This window comes from Dromiciops gliroides, chromosome 1 (assembly GCF_019393635.1).
Source record: "Dromiciops gliroides isolate mDroGli1 chromosome 1, mDroGli1.pri, whole genome shotgun sequence".
NCBI classification, from domain to species: domain Eukaryota; kingdom Metazoa; phylum Chordata; class Mammalia; order Microbiotheria; family Microbiotheriidae; genus Dromiciops; species Dromiciops gliroides.
Window position 1 is genome coordinate 440,471,722 of NC_057861.1, and position 20,435 is coordinate 440,492,156.

General features: G+C 36.1%; 1 protein-coding gene across 4 annotated transcripts in view; it reads right to left on the reverse strand.

Annotated features, from left to right (window-relative positions):
• The window catches only part of SSBP2 (single stranded DNA binding protein 2), a 417,804-nt gene that overhangs the window by 124,451 nt on the left and 272,918 nt on the right, over positions 1 to 20,435 (reverse strand). The gene's annotated exons all lie outside the window — the stretch shown is intronic.

Here is a 20,435-nt window from a genome sequence, read left to right on the forward strand (position 1 = left end):
GTGTTAAGTGTCTGAGACCAGATTTGAACTCAGGTACTCCTGACTCCAGGGATGGTGTTCTATCCACTGCGCCACCTAGCTGCCCCTGCTGTACACTTATTAAGTACCCTCTATGTTCAAGATTATTAAACTAGAAGCTGGATGGTAGACTGGCTAGACAATTGGCCTCAAAGCCTGGAAGCCTTGGGTTTGAGTCATGCCTTTGAGAAGTATTGGCTTTGTGACCCTGGTCAAATCACATATGCTGCTTTAGGTAACTCTCCTAGACCAGAAGTTGCCTATAAACTCTTGACTAATATTGGTAGAAGGAGTTGCTTACCTAGGGATGCTTTATACCAATGAAATCACAGGTCTAATCTCTATTTTCTGTGTATAAGGTGCTGTTAGACACTGGGGATGCAAGGATTTTAAATAGAAAATAGTCCCTGATATCAAAGAGTTTACATTCTGTGGTGGGAAGAGAATATATGAAATGTGCCCAAGTAAGCATAATACAATGTAGGGTGTGAAAGAGCCAAAAAGAGGGATACAAAGTACTTCAGGAAAATTTAAGTAGAAAAAGAGAACCTTTTCAGTTCAGATTATTTAAAAGGGGTGGTAAATAAACGGGAGAGCTTCATAAAGGTCACAGTACCTGACCTGAGTCAAGGAGAAAGAGTACTCTTAAAGGTTGAAATGCAGGCTGCATATATCACAGGCACAGGGGGTGGGGTGGGGTGACAGCTTGCATGAATACATGAAGGCAGGGGGCAACATAGTGAGCTCAGGAAACAGGCAGCTGAGTTTGGTTGGAACATAGAGTGCACGATGGAGAGTTATATGAAATAAGGTTGGAAAGATAGGTTAATGTATGGCTCAAATGCCAGGGTGAAAAGTTTATGTTTGACCATATCGACAATCAGAAGTCAGAGAGGGCTTTTGACAAAGTTGCTGATGTGTTCCAATCTGTGCCTTGTTTGTGTTGGAAGCTGTATGGAGCTGATTGGTGAGGGTGGGGAGGGAAGAGGTGTTGGTAAAAGAACCTTTTACTCTCACCTTCGAGCACCCAAGGTTCATTGAAGAATATATGTTTTCAACCCTGAGGCACTATATAAAGCTGTGTGATTATTATTATTACTAGAGTGCTGTGAAGGCTGCTTCTTCTTTCTCCAGATACACCTCGTTTGGACTTTAAAATCAGAATGCTTAGTGGGAGTGAATTTTAATTATCCTTTTGACAAGAGTTTATGGAGTTTTCATTAAGATAGGGAGTATGAATGAAGAAAGATCAGCAGCACACTACAACATAGGTTGGGGGGAATCACCCTAAATTAAAGACAGGAAAACTAGAATTTAAAATACTGTTAAACTTAAAATACATTTCTTTTCCATTTCTTTCTCTTCTCTCCTCTCCTTCTCTTTCCTCTCTCTCTCTCTCTTTCTCTCTCTCACCTTTTCCTCTGCCCCCACACAAAATAAGACATGTTACTAATGTTCAGAACTTAAAGAAACACAATTACCCTAAATATAAAAGAAAGAATTCTGAGCCATCAAATCTCAGAACTCAGAATCAATTTAAAAATGAAACTTAATGGGGCAGCTAGGTGGCACAGTGGATAGAGCACTGGCCCTGGAGTAAGGCTGAACCTGAGTTCAAATCTGGCCTCAGACACTTAACACTTACTGGCTGTGTGACCCTGGGCAAGCCACTTAACCCCCATAGCCTCGCCCAAAAAAAAAAAATTAATAAATGAAACTTAATGCAATATCAGTCATTAAACACATGCAGCAAGAAGACTCCTGAAAAACTCACAAAAATACATGGTTATCTATTTCAAAAAGTTATGAAAATTTGTCTTTAATTAGAACATAGTTTCCATTCCAACAATTCTTTTTTTTAAAAACAAGTACTTGACTATTTCCTAGTAGTTCCAGAATGCCGGCAATTCTACTTTTTGTACATAATGTATATATAATAAAGCGATTTGAGTATTGGTCAGAACAAGAGATGATAAAAATTCATTTCTATGACCTATGTTAAGCTTTCTGTACTAAAATATTTGTTTTCGTCTAGATATAGACTGTATTTAAATATTTCATTTGTCATAGTATGCACATTTATAATTTAAGTTCTTTGAGGGCAGGGAGTGTCTCACTTTTATATTTTCATCCTTAGCACTCTGCAAAGGGCCTAGTAGATAGTATGCACTTAATAAATGCTTGTTGATTGCTTGACTGATTGTAGAGGGAAAAGTCTGGTGACAGGGAGATCCGTAAGGAGGTTATTACAATGGCCCAAATGAGAGATGAAAAGACCTGAACTAGGGCTATCACTGTGTAAACACAGAAAGGAATGGATAAAAGATTTTAGAGATAGAATCAATAGAACTTGGCAACTGGTAGCATGTAAGGAAGGGGTGGTGTGAGGGAGAGGGAAGAATCAATGATGACTGAAGTTTTTAACCTGAGTGACTAAGAGGATGGTGGCATCATCAACAGAAATAGGAGAATTTGGAGGAAGAAAAGGTTTTAGGGGAGTTATTGATGAGTTAAGTTTGGGTGATATTGAATTTGAACTGCCATGGGGACATCTAAGCATTGATAAAGACAAAATGCGACACATCTGCCTGTGAGGATCATTATTTATATTACTTTCTGATACACTCCTTGATTCTACTTGGGAAAAGATGCACTGCTAAGAGTGAGCAAAATAATATGATTTGGAGAATGATGTAGACAAAAAACTAGATTTAGAACAGTAGTACTGTTTAAAACACTTTTTTAAAAAAATCAGTAATTTCATAAAAACACCTGAAGTCCAATTCTACTTGCAAAATACAAAAGTATTGTGTAAAATAGGTTGAAATACTACTAAAAACCCCAAGTCATGAGTTTTATTTTATTTTTGTCCTGTAAACACTGTCCTAACTATGGATTTTATCGCTAACTGGCACCAGTTGTCATGAGAGTACTGAAGTTAGTTAGAAAAGGGATTAGGAAATAAACCAAAGATGAATTAGTGTTAATTTATTACTTCTGGAGGAAAAAATAACCCCACAAATACCTTAACGTGAGTAATTATGGTAGGTATGTATGATCATCTTTATAATAATAGCATATTCATCCATATAGCGAATTTGATTCTATATTATTATAATAATGCCATGACATTTGAGCATATGTGTATAATGTTATACTTGTATATTACTTGCTATAGACTAATATGAATTCTTAAAATTTTACATATGTTCCACAGAAGATGCAATCATCGTTGAGTATAAAGGCCATTGAATTTTAATACTACCTTAAGGTAGCCCCAAATTTAAACATAGCTATCTGAAATGTTATTTAGCTGTGAGTGTGCCTAGCCAAATTCATAGCCTTTCCAAAAACTACCCCTAAACAAATTGAATTCTGGTTTACATTTTTTGTTGAAACCAAAAAGTGTAAAAGAAGAAAATATTTCTGAGAAATGAAAATAAAAAGAAATTGGCTCCTTTTTAAATGAAAAAAATAAGTATATTTGTAAGGTAAATAGCTATTATTTTGTATCATTTTATGTGTATAGTTACATGTTTACCAAAGTATAATGTGTCCAATGTGTTGCAATAGAAAGGGTAGTCAGAAGACTAAGGTTTCAGTATCAGTGATACTCACCACCTGGGTAAGTTATTTAACCTTCCTGAGCCTCAGTTTCTTCATCTGTAAAATCAGGGTTTGGATGAGCTGACTTCTTAAGTCCCTTTCAGGTCTATATGCATGATCTTATGACTCAGTATTTTGACTGACAGTGTAACCATGGGCAAATTACCTAATTTCTTTGTTAGTACCTTCTCTCAGCTGAGTATCTCCATTTTCCCAGTATATATCTTGTTTTTACGTAGTTTTTTGCATGCTATTTCCCCTTTAGGTTGTGGGAATAGCTTTTGCTTTTTTCTGTGTACCTGCACTGAGTACTAGGTACATAGTAGGAACTTAATAAAAGCTAGAAGACTATGAGGCTTTTGGCCTCAATTTCTTGATGTGTAAAATGAGGAAAATTACTGTGTTCTTTTTAATTCTGATAAGCTATGACTTGAAAAAACATTAAGGTCCCTTCCAGCTCTAAAGTTCTATGATTCCATGATCCAATTGACCTTTTTGAGGGGGTAAATTATGAGACAGTGCTAGAAGATTTGATTTTGTGAGGTATAACAATGCAGGGGAAAAGGTCTGGTGTAGTAATGCTCATCTAAGCCCAATGCCTGCCATGTGGAATTCACAGTTACTACTGAAGAGAGAAAACATGGCATAGAAGATAGAGGGCGGGCCTTGCAGTCAGGAAGAAGCTTTCACACTGGGAATTCCCTACATCCATGAAAACATAGGTCATGGAATTAGTTAATAGGTGATCAGAAAGAAAGGAGGTGTGTGTGACATAATTAATCCAATTATAACAAAGAGCATTTAGTTGGCTATAGAAAAGATCTGATATTTCAAAGAGACAACTTGCAAATGGTATTCTTAGATATCTGGCCACTCCTTTCCAATTACATTCATAGAATAATAACATAAGAACATTTAGACAATCGGAATAAACTAGTCTGACAATCATTTTTAATCTTTTTGAGACTACGCTAAATTATTTGATCAGCATAACTTTTACTGATTCAAAGATTATTCTTTGCTGATTTGAGACATTATTAAGATATAGTCTTAAATATTTTACATGTTCTTGTTGATATTAGTCTTTAATGACTAATATCACATCCATACTGAACTCTAAAGAATCAATATCTTCCTTTGCTACAATCTCTGGTTCTAATGATTAGAGGTGTGGTACAATGCAGAGTTTTTAGTGATTCCAAGACCTCTTCCAGTGTTGGTTTCCAATGAGCTTTTCATCATATTTTAAATATGGTTATGACCAACTATGTCATTTAATGCTTTAATTTCTGAGCACATCTTTAAAAATGGAACCTGACATTTGGAAGATGTTTAGTAAATGAATGAATGAATGTCTGAGTAAACATACTAAGCTGTGGAAGAAAAGGTATTATACTATGATTTCGATTCTGTATTTTGTGATTTCCCTCCTACAAAAATAACCTTTGTTGATTTAATTTAGAAAACATATGAAACACCTATGTGCTAGATCATAAGGACACAGATAAGGAAAAAAAGACTTAATCCCTGCCCTAATAAATTGTAACTGAGGGACACAACATGTACAGAACTGAATGTGATAAAATGGAGAGGGTGAAGGGAAGAATGAAAGAGAAATCAGGCAAAGTACTTAAGGAAAAGTTGAAAAGGATTGACCACCTTTAACTGAAAGATGATTCAGGGAACACTTTATAGAAAAGCTGACAAGAAGTGAGCCTTGAAAGAAGATTTCTTTAGGCACAGATGATAAGGGAGTTCCTTACAAAGGAAAAATAGACTACTTGAATTGGTACAAACAGAAGACCACAGGAAAAGAATGGACTACTACTCCAATTCCTTTTTGGTTGGAATATAGAGAATATGAAGATGAATAGTGCAGAATAAGAGTCAACAGGTAGGTTAGAGATAGACTATAGAGTTTAGGGGGTTTGTTTTCTTAACTGTGAGAGACTGCAAGCAGAGTGATCACTTGGGGGATTCTTAAAATAGTTCAATGAAGAGATGACTGGACCTGAACCAGAAGTTTTTCAGTTTTCAAAATAAGTGTACTTCTGAAAGTGGATAAACTTATTGTATAGACAAATTGACACAATTTAATAATTTCTGAACAAATGAAAACTAAGACCTGCTCTGAAATTGTCAAAGAGAATCAAAGTTTAGTTTGGTGACACTGGGGTTTTAAGTAGAAAGGTGTACTAAATTTTGTATTTATCCATGATGATAATAATGTTTCATATAAAAAACTATGATTATTTTTTCATATTTTGTGCTTCTGTGGGAGAAAACTTTTTAAAGGTTTCTAAAGTTTTCCTGATTCCCCCCTCCCCACCCTCAAATTTACAGTAGTCAAATCTATCAATTGATTTGGGAAAATTTATGTATGCAGAACACTGAACTAAGTTCAGAGAGAGATGGGAAGTTTACCAAATATGAATATAGGGTTCCTCTTCATAGGGCTCTCATAGGGAACAAGACACATACAAAGATAACTGCAACACACAATAACACAAGTTGAATAAATCAAGAGACATATACAACAAAGTGCTACATGAGGTTTGTGAATCTTGCAAGACAGTACTAATGTCTACACTCTCATAAGTGTTTAATTTGTGACATGCTACTTTTAAGCTTTGATAACTATTTAAACAATAGGAGGGGGCAGCCAGGTGGCACAATGGATAAAGCACCGGCCCTGGATTCAGGAGTACCTGAGTTCAAATCTGGCCTTAGACACTTAATACTTACTGGCTGTGTGACCCTGGGCAAGTCACTTAACCCCCATTGCCCCACAAAAAACCCCCAAAAAACCCAACAAAAACCCCCCAATAAACAATAGGAAGTACAACAAATAATTTTGTGACATTGAGAACTATCAGTAAATGTCAATTTATTTGAGTTGCACCACAAAGAATTTTCTAGTGCAATATGTCTGTGTCTCTTGATTTAGGGTTGAATTCCCATTGTGTAGTTCTATTTCTATAGTTTATAATTTTGCATGAGTACATTCTACTAATCAAACCTGAATATAGAGGATACAGAGGTGATCACATTGATTAATTTATCATAAGCATCTTTTCTGGTCTTTAGTACTGAATTAATTTAATTGGCATACCTTTTCTTTGAAAATGCTTATATACCTTTTTTAAGTATTCTTAAATCATTAGACATTTTGTTTTTCTAAATCATAATCTTCACAAAGATGATGACTGGCATTTATTTACAAGTTTTTCTTTTCCAGATCACTTAATATTTTGCTTTACACAAGAATATATGAAAATCTGGATTTTTAGAACTGCTAAATTGGGGGGGATTATTTGCTTTGTCAAAAGGAATATTAAATTATTTAAAATCACATCAGAATATGGGTCCATATATCAAACCCATGGAACGCATTTACGAATATTCACTAGACTGACAAAAAAATCAGGTTTGTGCAGCTTTAGCACCAGAAAAGATAAAATAATATAGTTATGATTCTTGGTTTAATTATATCTGGTCTTTTAGGGAACTACTTACATACTTTGGAAATGTTGGTTGTAATATTTTAAAAGATCAAAAGAAAGAACTTATTAGTGCATTATAACTGGCATTTTCCTCTAAAAAATTAAACAGGCTACTCCTAGCATTGTGGGCAAGGAAGCTATGGTTTTGAAAATGAGGTAAAGATGGAACTTGGTGAAGATATCTATCTTCAAATTGGAAAAATGAAGTCAAACCAAAAATATAAGAATTTTCATAATGTTTATTGAGTTTGTAAATCTAGTGGAGTCTAACTTCTGTAAAATAAAAGGGGCTATTAATGGAGTTAACTATTTGCATATTCCTCCATCTCTGAGTATGTCTGGCTCTTGGTATGTAGCCTTTTGTTGTTCAGTTTTGTTTTTTTTTTTGTGCGGGGCAATGGGGGGGGGGTAAGTGACTTGCCCAGGGTCACACAGCTAGTAAGTATCAAATGCCTGAGATCATATTTGAACTCAGGTCTTCCTGAATCCTGGGCCAATGTTTTATCCACTGTGCCAGCTAGGTGCCCCCAGTATGTAGCCTTTTCTACGTACATCTCTGTCCACTTTTCTGTTAATATTTATACATGGAACCCTCTCTTTGCCTTTCTTTGTCTTTTCTTCTCTATATCTTTATTTGTCTTACCAGCTTTCTTCCATTACCCTATCACCTTGTCATGTCTCTTTCTTGACATGCAATAGAACAGAACTTGAGGTTATTTTTTTCTTTTTATATTTCTTGAATAATTTTGGTTTCCTAATTAATTTAAAAAACAGATGAATATATAGTTTTCCATTTAATCTCTTCCCCCAAATCCCAAATGACCTAAATCTAAAAATTATTTAAGTTTAATTTAAACAATACTACAAACATTTAATAAGTGTTTAGTATACATAAGGTATTGTGCAATGTGTGCACTAGAGAGATACAGAGGCAAAAGGAAAAATTCTCTGCCCCATACTTATACCCTACTGGTATGGGAAAATCCAGCATATACACAGGAAGTAAATACAAATTATATACAAAGTAAATACCAGGGAGCTGATCTTGCATTAAGAAGTGGCATCTGAGCTCAGTCTTAAAGGGTGTTAGTGGATTCCAAGAGGCAGAAGTGAAGAGAGAGAGCAAGCATGGGGCATGAAGGACACACTATATAAAGATATGGAGGCAAGAACTCTATGAGGAAAAGTCGTATTCGACAAAGCAAAGCAGGCCAGTATGGCAGGAACAGATCAGTGAATGAAGAAGATTCATGCAAAACAGGAATGAGATGAGAGTTCTCATGGGGCCATATTATGAAGGGCTTTAAAATATCAAACAAATGAATTTGTACTTTGTCCTGGAGGCAGCAGGGTACCACTAAACCATTTTGAGCAGTAGATAGGCACAGTTAGACCTGGGCATTAGGGCTATAGTTGGCAGCTATGTAGGAAATGGATTAGAGTGGGAGAGACTAGAGGCAGGCTACTGCAATTAGCCCAGGCTAGTTGACTTGTGTGACTTTTAATTCATATTTTCTGTGGATAAACAGTAGTTGATAAAGTGGGGGGAGGAGAAATCCCTATCCCTGCAATAAACTCGAATGATGCTTTAAGTAAAAAAAAAAAAGCATAAAATAAATTTGCATCATTATTATTTAATAAACATTTGTTGGGTAACAATGGTTTAAAATGGACAACATCTTTTTCATTGCTAATGTTATTAGTTAAGATTGGATTAAGAGTCTATGATTTTGTTCCTATGGTTAATCTTATTCATTAAGGGAAATGAGACAAAACATTCTGTGATTTTTGAGATTGCAAAAAGGGTAAATTTTGGAAACTACAAACCAATATTCTGGCAGAATTCTGGAAGAGTTAATTAAACAGATGGTTTGTGAAGACTTATCTAAATGAAAGTAAGGCTCACTAAGAACTAGGTTAAGCGAGAGCAAAAATCACTAGCAAAATATGTCCAATTAACCCCCTCTTCTTCTTCTATAACATTATTGTACTGGTAGAAGAGGAGAATTCAACAGACTCTATCTGAACAGTAAAGAATTTGGCATTTATGCTATCTTTTGTGGAGAAAGTGGAGAAATGTTTATTAGATAAGAGTAATATTATAGGGACTTATATTGCTAAAGAGGTTTCATTTGAGGGGCAGCTAGGTGGTAGAGTGGATGGAGCACTGACCCTGGAGTCAGGAGTACCTGAGTTCAAAGCTGGCCTCAGACACTTAACACTTACTAGCTGTGAGACCCTGGGCAAGTCACTTAACCCCAATTGCCTCACTAAAAAAAAAAAAAAAAGAGGTTTCATTTGTAGGCTGACAAAGCTGAAAGGAGTTCTCTAAGGATTGGAGATAGGGCTTCTCACTAATACTGTTCATCACTTTTATCAATGGTATAAAAGTTAAGGACATACATGGCATGCTTACCAAGTATACAAGTGACATAATAATGTGATACACAAAATATATGTGTAAATATAAAAATACATGTGCATGTTCTATGGAAGAAAGGATTATAAAAGATTTAGACAGGTTGGAATGCTGGGTCAAGACTTGCAATGATCATAATAGTTCTGATATATATAAAACTTCAAGGATTACAAAGCTCTTTTTTCCTGTAGAGGCAATATCTATCACCTGGGCTAGGGCAGTTTTCCCTACAAATGTTGAAAATATCATCAAGACTTACTTGGCTCAAGTTTTTAACAATGGCTAGCCCAAGAGGAGACAAGAGGAATTTTCCCTCTGGCTTCATGAGCTCACTTGCATGGCCAACAAGAGACTCGGAGAAACTATACTCTTCCTGTGTGTCCCTTCTATGCCATGGCAAAAGAACATCCCCCACTCCTTTTCATTAACTGTTAGATGTTCTACAAACATCTCATTTCATTCCATTCTCTAATGCAATCTCTCAGACCATCCTGAGTCAGGTCTGCATGACAACACTGCTCCAAAACTGTGTGAAGTAGGTAGTGTGAGTATTATCTCCCTTTTATAGATGAAGGGAAGGTCTACAGCATGAAGGTCGCATGAAAGAACACAGGGTTTGAGGCACCTGGGGTCTAAACAGGGCTCTAACACTTCCCTCATGTGATCTTGCAAGAATGACTTTACCTCTCTAGGCTTAAATTTCCTTAGCTATAAAATGAAAGGGCGATATGAGATCATCTCTAATATAGCTATAAAGACCCCAATCTTCTAAGACTTAAAGAGATTAAATGATTTGGCCATAATCAGTCAATAAACATTTCTTAAGTACCTACTATATGCTAGGCACAAGCAGTTAGGTGGCTCAATTGTTAGAGCACACAGGGCCTGGAGTCAGGAAGACCCGAGTTCAAATCCAGCCTCAGACACCTCCTAGCTCTGTGATCCTGGGCAAGTCACTTAACCCTGTTTGCCTCAGTTCTTCATCTGTAAAATGAGCTGGAGGAAGAAATGGAAAACCACTCCAGCATCTTTGTCAAGAAAACCCCAAATGGGGTCACAAAGAGTTGGACACGCCTGAAACAACTGAACAAGAAAATATACCAGGCACCATGCTAAGCATACCATAATCACATAGCATTCTTTTTTTTTTTTTAACATATAAGGTATTTTATTTTTTCCGTTACATGTAAAGATAGTTCTCAACTTTTGTTTATACAAGCTTTACAATTTCAGATTTTTCTCCCTCCCTCCCCCCTCCCCTAGACAGCAGGTAATCTGATATAGGTTATATCTATATATCTATATATCTATATACATATACATATATATATACACACACACATATATATACACATAATAACATTAATCCTATTTCTGCATTAATCCTGTTATAAGAGAAAAAATCAGAGCAGTAATGCAAAACCTCAAAATAGAAAAAAAACCAACAATACCCAAAACAAAAGAAATAGTATGGTTCAATCAGCATCTATACTCTACAGTTCTTTTTTTTTTTTTCTTGGATTTGGAGATCCTCTTCTATCACGAGTTCCCTGGAACTCTTCTGTGCCATTGCATTGGTGAGAAGAATATAGTCCATCACAGTAAGTCAACACTCAATGTTGATGATACTGTGTACAAATCACATAGCATTCTAACATTCTGGATTCTAACTCAGGTCTTCTGCCTCCAAATTTAGTAATCTTCCCAGCATGTCATTTTAGATGAAATTGAATAGGAATAAATATTTTGCATTTAAGGTGTTTTAAAGTCAATTCATCTAGTATATGATGCATAAGATTGTCTTTAAATTAATTCATTCAGAGAACTCAGAAGTTTTAGTTGAACAGAGGCACAATATAAGCTAAAAATATGTTAACTGTTTAAAGAAAATATTAATAAATCTCAGGGCATATTAATAGAAGGATAAAGTCCAGATCAAAGGAGTATTGTAATAGTATTCTCTTGTCAGACCCCATCTCACTCACACACATTGTATGTAGTTTGGGGAAATGGCAAATGTGATGTAGTAAAAAAAAAAAAAAAGTTAAAAAAATTTTTAAAAAGAAAACTAAAATTGTGGTCTAAAAACCCCAGAGTATTCTCTTCAGAGGTTTATACTGCCTTTGAGGAAGGACATTAATAAGTTGGATCATATCCAGAAGGCGGCAACCAGAATTGTGAGAGAACTAGAAACTGTTTCTTAGAAGAACCAATCGAAAGACTTTTGGGCATGGAGAAGTAAAGATTTTTGAGGGGAAAAAGTATCTTCAAGTATTTGAAGGGTTGGAATATGGAGAACGGATTAGCCATGTTCCATTTGGCTCAACTACTTATTACCTATATGATGTTAGGCAAGTCACTTAATCTCTCCAGGTCTCATTTTCTTCATTGGTAAAAATGAAGGGGGGGCAGCTAGGTGGCACAGTGGATAGAGCACCGGCCCTGGAGTCAGGAGGACCTGAGTTCAAATCCGGCCTCAGAGACTTAACACTTACTAGCTGTGTGACCCTGGACAAGTCACTTAACCGCAATTGCCTCACCAAAAAAAAAAAAAAAAAAAAAAAAAGAAGGACACCTTCTAACTCTAAAAAGTCTATGATTCTACCTAGTATATCCAAAAGAGGAAAACCAAGATGGGGATGAGTCTGGAAATACTGTTAAATGAGAAACTGCTTAAGGAACTGGAGATGTATAGCTTTTTAACAAGTAGAAGAACTATTTAACAAAGGGATGGACTGCCTTGAGAAATGACTGGAAACCTTTGAGAAGAGGGCAGTTATTGCCTAGGAGTGTTAGAGAAGATATTTCTGCATTCAGTGAGTGACATCTAAAGCATCTTTCAACTTGAAGATTCTAAATCTTTGCCTATAAAAAGAAGGAAGAAAATAGAGAAACAAAGTCTTTTTTTTTTTAAGTGAGGCAATTGGGGTTAAGTGACCTGCCCAAGGTCACACAGCTAGTAAGTGCCAAGTGTCTGAGGCCAGACCTGAACTCAGGTCCTCCTGACTCCAGGGTCAGTGCTCTATCCACTGCGCCATCTAGCCGCCCCGAAACAAAGTCTTTTAAAAGAGAAGACATAGTCTACTCATTTTAAAATGTGGACAATGCCTCCAAGATGGAACTACATATGAGCCACTTTTATTATCTATAGAATGCGTAATGTAATGGAGTCAGAGACAATACATAGTTTACAAGTAATATTGATTAAAATTGAGAAAAAGGCTAAACTAGATCCCCCAAACAAATAGCTAGATGGATTCTATTCCATAAATAATACCGTAGGCACAGCCAACTATCTCACAAATTCACATCATGGTTTGCTGAACTTATCTATTACAAGGCTTATAGGAAAAACTATCAAAAAGATGATCACTTGTCCCTGCAGATATGCCAGTAGCATCACCTTTAAATATAATGCAAATTATTGTCATTATAACAGTAAAATTAATTCATAAAGTATTTTATATTATGGAATTGTATGTATGACTACATATATAAATGAATAGATATAGGTATTTAAGACATAGTAAGGTTTTTCCTATCTCAAGGCTAAATCTACCTCTCTTCAACTCGTACTCATGGCTCCCAGATCTGGCCTCTTGGGCCAAGTGGAACATATCTAATCATTTTCCACACTCTAACCCTTCAAATATTTGAAGACAGTTATTTTTCCCCAAAAATCTTTTCTTCTCTATGCCAAACAACCCCCAGTTTTTCAATTGATTCTTCTAAGATACAGTCCGGTCCTCTTACAATTCTGGTTGCCTTCTTCTGAATATGATCCAACTTGTATTAATAATGTCCTTCCTCAAAGGTGGCATAAATCAATAAACAGAATATTCCAGATATGCCCCAACAAGGTCAGATCACAGTGTAATTATTATTTTCTTCCTCCTGGACACTGAACTTTCCTTAACGCAGCCTAGGATAACAGCTTTTTCTCTTATCTCATATTGAATTTGCATTTCAAAAGTCACTTGGGACTTTTTTATATAAACTATTCTCTAGCTAGGTGTGAACCATTTTATACTTGTGAAATTGATTTTTCAAATCCACACGTAGAACTTTATATTTACTCATCAAATTTCATTGTATTTGATTTGAGTCATTATTCTAGCCCACCAAGATCTCCTTCTATTTGGACTCTGTCAATGAATTAAGTATTTATTCCTCTTACCTTGATGTTATCTAAAATTTTGGCATAATGTTTTTTATGTCTTCATCCATGACTCAGATAAAAATGTCTAACTGCTAACACCTTAAGTCCAAGGACAAATCCTTGGGACACCATACTAAGGCTGGTCTCAAAGTTGAATAGACTCATTCATGACTTTTGGGGGGTCCAGTTCTTCACCTAGTTATGATTCACTTAACTGTACTAGCACAAAAGCTGTGTCTCTTATCTTGCCTAGAAGGACAACATTTGTAAAATGCTTTGCTGAAGTCCAAGTATATGGTCCCTACAGCAGTCCCCCAATCTACCCATCCAATTACCTTGCCAAAAATGGAAATGAACTTATTCTGGCATGATTTGTTCTTGATAAAGCCATGCTTGCTCTTAGTGTTAATTGCTTCCCTTTCTAAATACTCACTAACTATCTTTTTAATGATATGTTCTAGAATTTTGTCAGGAATCCCAGTAAAATTGGTGATGTGTAGATGGCAAATGCTACCTTCTTCCCTCATTTAAGAATTGCATGACTGCTTTTCTTCAGTCTTACAGCACCTCTACCTATTTCAAAGATTTCTGAGTAAGCATTGCTCCTAATTCTTTTAGCATCTTTAGGTATATTTTTTCAGGATGTAGAAATTAGAAAACCTTGAGAGTAACTAAGTGTTTTCTTACCATTTTCTCAATTATCTTGGGTTTCAACTCTCTAAAACATTTTTGTAACCTTTCTAATCATTTGTCTTCTATGAGAAAATAGAAGCAAAGTAAGAGCTAAGGAATTTGGACTTTTCCTCTTATTCTGTTATCTTTATCCTCTCCACCCTTCTTTATTCTCCTGTTCACTGAATAATAATAGCAATAACAACAACAATAATAACAATAAAGAGTAACATTTATATTAAAGAAAGAAGTGAAAAATCACTCCAGTATCTGCCAAGAAAACCCCAAATGGTGTCGCAGTAAACATGACTGAAATGAACAACAAAAACATTCACTGTCCTAAGTACTTTATAATCATCTATTGAAACATATGCCCTACAGATCTTTATTTATGAATAAATAATAAAAACAGTGATGATAACTAACATCTACAAAGTGCTTGCTATATGCCAGGCACTTTAGAATAATTATTTTATTTGACCCTCACAAGAATCCTGGCGGGTAGGTACCCTGTTTTACAGATGAGAAAACTGATGCAAACAGAGGTTAAGTGTCTTGCCTAGGGTTACACAAGTAGTTGTGTGTGTGTGTGTGTGTGTGTGTGTGTTCCCCATAGCATTTATCCTCACTTTCAGCCCATTCTATATTTTAGCATTCACGACCATATTCTTTGTTGTTCAATAGTTTTCAGTTGTGTCCAACTCTTTGTAACCCCATTTGTTTTTTTGGCAAAGATACTAGAATGGTTTGCTATTTCCTTCTCTAGCTCATTTTACAGATGAGGAAACTGAGGCAAACTAGGTTAAGGGACTTGCCCAGGGTCACACAACCAGTAAGTATCTGAGACTGGATTTGAATTCAGGAAGATCAGTCTTCCTGACTCCTGGCCTGGCACTCTTCACTATGCCACCTAGCTGCCCAAACCATATTCTTCAAGAACCACTTTTATCTTCACACTCAGCTACTTTTCCTTGCTTCCATCTTCTGTACATGTCTTAAAAACTGAGCTAATGGCTTCTTCATATGGCCACATAGGTTTCCTTAAGCAGCTCTCTATTTTTCTCACTCATGTCGGTATGATTTCTGTTGGTCACTTTTGGATTTAATTCTTAAGAAACTTCCTATCCTTCTGTGTCCCCATATGTCCATAGAATATTAAGCCTGTCTATGCTTGTTCTAAGCTCTTTGCAATCAGCTCTCCCTAAAACAAGGGCCCTCATCAAACACTTTTAGTTCTCCTTTCCTTTGCTGTCATGTATTTTATTATGGAATAGTCACTTGCCCCCAAATTTCAATAAATTCAATTCAATGAATGTAACCTGTGTTCAAAGCACTGTGCTGGGCAATGGGTACCAAAAATGAAAATGGAAGTGAGACCCTTGTTCTGAAGGAATTTACATGCTAGGACAGGAAATAGTATGCACACAAACAACTGAAACATATCTGCGGATGAGAAGAGTACTCAGAACTCGAAGGGGTCAGGATGGGCAAAGGCTTCACAATGGAGGTGGCAGCTGAGCTGAGTCTTGGAGAAGGATAAGGCATCTTCCAGAGGATAGAAACAATTGAACAAACTGCTCCAAGGAGGCATGGGGGCACAGTTAAAGGGACTATACAGAAGAGTAGGAGTTTTGAGTGTGAAGAATTTAGAGTTATCTACTTTGTCTGAAGTTTAGAATACATAAAAAGAAACAATGTGAAATAAACCTGGAAAGATTGCAATCACATTATTTAGGGCCTTAATCAATGTGAGGAAATGGGGAATGGTCTCCTCTTTTGGGGGGGGTGAGGCAATTGGGGTTAAGTGACTTGCCCAGGGTCACACAGCTAGTAAGTATTAAGTGTCTGAGGCCGAATTTGAACTCAGATCCTTCTGAATCCAAGGCCAGTGCTCTATCCACTGTGCCACCTAGCTGCCCCACGGGTCTCCTCTTAATAAGAATATAATAGTCACAATTCAGATTATACTCCTCCAGACTGGTTTGAAGAAAAAGGTCTCCTTCTCCTCCCACCCTCCACCCCACTCCGGGAAACAAAAATCACATGGTTCAGGGAAACCCTGGGCTGGTCTCAATTAAGTTCACTCCTGAGCTATGTCCATATAAGGGAGGATTGAAGAATTGTTCTTGTATCACCTCCCCCACTGGCTAAGATGAAAAAGGGAAGGGTCCACTCATGTTAGGGACTAGAGTTTAAAACGGGGCCTGCGAGCCCCCATTCTTTGCACCCACCAGCTGCACACTGGGTTGCTCATTCTTGCAGGAAGGACAATAAATATCCCTCTGACACATCACTGCTGCTGAGCTCCAGAGAATTATTGAGCAGGAGTCGTTTCCTTTTACAATCAAGTATTTATTAAATACTTAAAAGGAGAAAGCTAAACTAATCCCTTATCTCAAGGAGCTTATGTTCTAATGGGGTTGATAATATATACATATTGTCTAATATATATTTAATATATCCTGTATATATTTTTATAAAATTTTATTATATATTTAATATATCCTTATAAATATATTTATAACTATATATTTAATGTGTCCTGTATATATATTTATATTTCTAAATATATATTTAATATATCCTGTACATATGTGTGTATGCATACAGGATACATGCAGAGCAGATAGAAGATAACTCTACCAAGAAGCCATCAGCAGCTGGTGGCAGTGGTGGTGATGGTAGTGTTATGGTTAGAACTGTACTTTAGGGAGGCTTCTTTGGCAGCTGTGTGAAGGCTGGATTGGGGTGGGGAGAGATGTGTCTCGGAGACCCTTTATAAGGCTCATTTGATAGACTAGGAGAGATGTGAAAAATACCTGTACTAACATGGTAACTGTGGTTGGAGAGAAGGGGACATATACGTGAGAGATAGCATGGAGGTGGAGATGACAAGACTTAGCAACTGATGGGGTGTACTGAGAGAGTGAGAGGGAGGAGTCGGGGATGACACTAAGGTTTCTAACCCAACACCACCATCCTCCCTGGCACCTATAAACTTCAATTTGTAAACTTCAAAGAGGCATGGGTTTTCAGGGAAAGATGATGGATCCAATTTTAAATAAGTTGGGTTTGTGATACCTATGAGAAATCTAGTCTGAGATGTCCAATTTGCTTCCTAGTGATAGGATCTTAGTTTATCTATTATTAATATGTGGTATATTTATATTCCCTAAGCTTTACTGTTGCCTCTCTTCTTAGAAATTGTCTTCCTTGAATTACTGAGGCTCTTGTCTGCTATTCTTTTTGTTATGTTGTAGAACTTGGAAGTTTTCTCCCTGCCCCTTCTTGAGGAGATTTATGAATCTCTAGGGAAGTGTGTGTATATATATTTTAAACTGGCCCTTGTTAGGTACACTCCAGCCCTGGCCAAGAATGCATATTACTAACTATATTTTAAACTGTGGTACAGACATCCAAATCCCATTCTCAGACACCATCTTCTTCGCCATCTGTTCATTTTGCAAATCTGCCTCTCTTCTGAATCCTCTACCTTCCATTGGCAATAGTGATCAAAAACACCACCTGGGTCCTTAATGTCTTCAATTTTTTTTTGCCCAAGACTTCAAAATCCTTAGCAACATTTTTTTAAAAAATCCTTTTGGTAGTATCATTTATTTCTATATGTATCATTAGGATAGTCTTAGTCATTACAAGATTTGACACATCTCAAGAGGCTCTCCGTCACACCATAGCAGCATGCCCTGGAAATTCAGACCCCTCTACTGTTTATAGAGAAGACCGAGCAGTATCTCATTTAGAAAGTTGTATAGTGTGGTTTTCAATGATTTCAAATTACTTGTTGCTGCATAAGTCCATCCCTTTAACATATTCTTTTGGTGATATCACATGTCTGTGAATCATGGGACACCATGATCTTAAAAGAATTAAAATTTTAAATAACACAAAGGGTAATGTAAAGATGTGTGATGGGAATATCTATATGTCAATTTGTACTCATGACAAATTTGCATAGGAGGTAGCTGGAAAAAAATCATGGATGACATAACCAGGAAAGGATGTGGGCTGTCAAGTATATGGAAAAAGGAGCAGAAAATAGACATCTTGAATGATATGTTGGTGTCCCCCAAATATCAAAAGAGCAAAAACAAATTCTTAAGCATAGTAGGTCAATTCTCTATAGAGAATGATGGGAAAATATGGGTAAGAATTTCATATGATTTTAAGTAGAGAAGTTGTGATCTTTTTCTGGACAGAATATCCCCATCAAATAAAGAATAAAAAAAAAAAGCTTATAACATTCAGTCATAAATAGGTGGTTGGCTTTATAGAGGTTTAATTTTTGCTAATCCCCCCCCCAAAAAAACCCCAACTATTCCCATAGACTGTACAAACTTACCTAAGGAAAACAGGACCATTGATTAGGATTGTTTTGCACATAGATGGATACACTTACAAAAATATCATTTAAAACAAAAATATTTGTTTCTGTCTGGAATCATATTATTTCTTATACCAGAGACTTGCCTACCAGAGTCCTCAGGTTCCCAACACAATTACAAACCCAAAAACAATCAGGAAGAAACAAAACAAAAAATACCTCTTTTGCTGGAAAAAAGCAACCTCTGAGAAACCAATAAACATGGCCTCAAAAAGCCAAAACTACATCATGTGAGTGAGGCGCTAATTTACTTTAGGAAAAGATGAGACAGATACTCTGGTTTTTAAAATGGTCAGTCTTTTCTTCAGAAGTTGAGAAGAATTGGAGAAGTGAAAGAAAGCAAGAAACCAGAGGGAAAAAAGCAAGAGTGAAGAAAAAGGGAAGCATGAAGCTCTCATAGCAGTAGAAGTGGCAAGTAGTAAGCACTCTGGGAAGAACAGTGATGACAGCAAAAGAACAGAAGGTGGAACATCTCTGCAGTGGTGACTCTGTCAGAGATAATATGGCACAAATATTAGGTTTGGGCTGTGTGTTTACAGAACGGTTAATATTAGAAGAAATAAACATCAGGTACAACTTGGTACCATTCTCGGTGATTCTTAACTATTGTGATTCTTCTTATCTCATTCTTCTTTTTTCTTTAAGGAGAGGTCAACATTTATTTCTCTCATCAACTAACTTAGCAGGAAGAATTCCTGTAAATTGATCTTTGTCATTTTACTTGGCCCCCTATTTTCTCTGACAGCTTCAGGGTATAACAAGTATTTCCTTCCCTCTCTCAGCTATCCTGGGAAGTTCTGTAGGTAATGGAAAAGACAACATAATACTTCTCCAGCAGAATTTCTCTTTCTACGTTGTCATGTAAGAGAAGCTGAAAGAGATTATAGCTGTGTGGGTGATTCTCCATGTCAGGACCATGAAACTCTATAACTATCTTTCCCCCCCATTAGAATAGAATAATTTTCCATTTATCTCTTAAAGCAAAAGCCTTCATTACAAACAACTTTTGACTTGTAAGAGTGGAGCTCAAATGAACTGGAATTTAAATGAAATGGTAAAGCTAACATCCTAGACATTTTTCAGCTAATTCCCTTAGCAAGAGCTCTAACTTAGGATCAAATACAAATTTACTACTTATACAATAACGTTCTTTCAGGGGAAAAAAGTATATCAAAAAGTATTTTTAAGCATTAAATATAAAATCTACTATTTTAAAAGTCAGAGTAGTTTCATGACATTTTATAAGATTTTCTTTAAAAAGTTGAATCAAAAACCATTTGGGCATTAAAAGTTCAACCTTCAGTTATTCAGGAAAATCATTAGTTAGAACAATTTATTCCCCAATCATTCCCAATATTTTATGCATTGCTGTAGTTAGAAAGAGAACTGGAAATTACTTTTCACTTTATTTCCTTATTAATTACATTTGCAAAAGTAGCTGGGGGGGGTGGCGGTTAAGACATGGCTTTCATAGTTGACATAATACTAGGCTTCTTCTATAAGTCCCTTTAAAAAGCACAAATTGAAAATAGCATTTGTTTACTTTGGCCAAAGACTAGAAGGAGGAACAGACTCCAAAAAGGCCTTCTGAATATCAACATGGAGTAAATTCTGCTAAGGGGAGTTTGAATTATTTGATTGCTTACAAAAACAGGA